The following is a 2,397-nucleotide window of genomic DNA, read 5'->3' as shown; positions in this document are numbered from 1 at the left end:
AGGTGAAAATAGAGCAAAAGGACCGCTAGTCTTTGATTTTATTTATTTTCTGCTGTGTTTTACTTGCATCTATTTGAAAGAGTGAGTGTAAACACAAAAAATATTAAAATATTATATAGAGCTAAAAATGATTACACATAACTTACGTAAAGGAAAAGTTCAGGCAAAGGTCATAAATAGGTTTCTTTAATTTTCTACTTTATGCCACCTCATTTCATCTCCCCTCTGTCCTCCTGCCTGTGACCTAAAAGTCATTCTCAGTGAAGCATCGTGAAAGATTTCTCATCTCCAAAAATAAATATTCAGTAGAGAGTACGAGAATAGAAAAGGGTCAGCGGACGTGCAAGGATGCACAGGTATAACCTTAGAGGAAGTTCTTTCAGCAACTGTGATGTGATGTATATAAGAAGCATGACACTTGGTTAATTGAATTCAAAGTATATATAGTGTTAAGCTGTAATGTATGTGAAATATTCTGCAGGACACTGCTGTGATGAGCAGAGAGAAGGTGAGAGTTAGAGCTTTTTTATGTCTTATACACAGTTTTCAACACTTTATGAAGCGCAATAAAAAAAAAAGCAGTGCAGTAATAGACAACAGTTCACAATTTAAAACTAAATAAAAAAATTTCTACAGGTCATAATATAAATCTGTAAAGTTGTGATAGTATACTCATGTTGTCAGCGTCTGTTCTTTAAGTTGGACCAAGGTCAGCAGATTTCCTGTTCCTGAATTTCATATAAATACATTATGTCCATAATCACTTATTTGTGCCATCATTTATTAAATTTGACGAGTGTTTGCAGTCAAGTCAGAGTGTTCTATGCAAACTGTGGCTGACCACAGTAATCTGCTAGTGATCAAAGCAGTTGCGAGGAGGTTTTTCTCTAGAAACATGACTTTCAGATACTGTTCATCTGTTGTGGATAGTTTCTTAGACCTGACACTTCTTTATTTATCCTCCACTTTGAGGACACTGTACATGTTGTCCAGATATGCCAAGATTTTGGCTAATAACGCTTTGGGAATCACTTTAGTGGTGCAAAAAAATTATTTTATACCTGTCAAACTGTGTTATCGTTGGCATTTTTCATACATTTAACTGAGGAAATAACTAGTAATTATGTGTTTTTGCAACAGATTGCTAGTAACAAAGTCCCTAAATATACAATTTAATGTTGCCTGTTATGTGTAGACAAAAGACTGTTTCATCCCTTGACTTAGGTGTATTTTTATGCTTATATGATTCATAGGTCAGTGTTAATAGGCTTAACTTAACAAAACAAAACAAAACAAACAAACAAAAAATGCTCAGGACTGGATTGAAAATGAGTGACATGGCAGCCTGGAGAGCCTGGAGAGCCTGGAGAACCAGTTCTTTTGCTTCCATATAGTAAAAAACAAAAACAAAACAATACTGCAAATCCTCAGCCATCACAAATAAAAGTCACATCAATTCATTTTCCATCCTCATCTGAAATGACAGGATGTTACGGTGCTAATGTCAGTAGGTTCATGTGTTGAACATGTAACAGTGTTGCGTTCACTTTGTTGCGAAACATGGTGCATATGTGCAGGCATTCTGTAGCTCATCCCATCACGATAAAGAAACAACAAAGAAGTCAGGTGGGGTGCAGAACATGGGAAATGAAACAGTCATTCAAGTTTTTAACAATGTTCCAGATTACAAACAGTGTCATGCAGGCTGTAAACACCTATCCCAACCACAGATTTACAGTTTCAATGCTGAACCTAGTTGTTTTTGACTTTGCTGCTCTGTGTATGATAATCGTTTCCAAATTTGTAGGGACACAATAGATATAAAATAGATGTGAAATAGATGTAAAAGCTGAAAAAAAAAGGTTCAGAGTTGCAATAAGTGACAGCAGTTACTTAGATGGGTGGATATTAACAAGAGTTTTTGATACCAGTGCCAGTATCAGTTCCCCCCTGTGCCTTTATCATTTCCCTTATTGTAGATAACGTAGAGGTATGCAAGTTTCAACTGCAATATGTCTGATTAATTTCATCTGAGTTTTGATTAGCTGTTATAAAATACAGCTGTTTGTTTGTTTTATTATGTCTGAAATAAATAAAGATACAATACAATACAATACAAAAGGGGCCCGAAATGCAAAAAATCCACTCTTAAAAGTGATTTGATTTTTCACTGTGTCAGTTCTTGCAACGCATTTCCTCCAAAATCTGATCTCTGCACGAGCCTATACATTTATACTGAAAAGTGTTCAAGTGACATGACTCCTCCAAGATAACCTAATACTACTTTAGATTGATTTTTTAATAATCCAAATCCCGCATGGTCATGGTCACCTCAAAAGAGACCTTCCCCAATTGGGATATCTCCCGATGGGGTAAGACCTTAAAACTTAAATCATG

The sequence above is a fragment of the Pundamilia nyererei genome, unplaced genomic scaffold (genome assembly GCF_000239375.1).
Source record: "Pundamilia nyererei isolate P.nyererei 1_Seehausen unplaced genomic scaffold, PunNye1.0 scaffold00044, whole genome shotgun sequence".
NCBI lineage: Eukaryota > Metazoa > Chordata > Actinopteri > Cichliformes > Cichlidae > Pundamilia > Pundamilia nyererei.
This window is presented reverse-complemented; position numbering follows the sequence as displayed.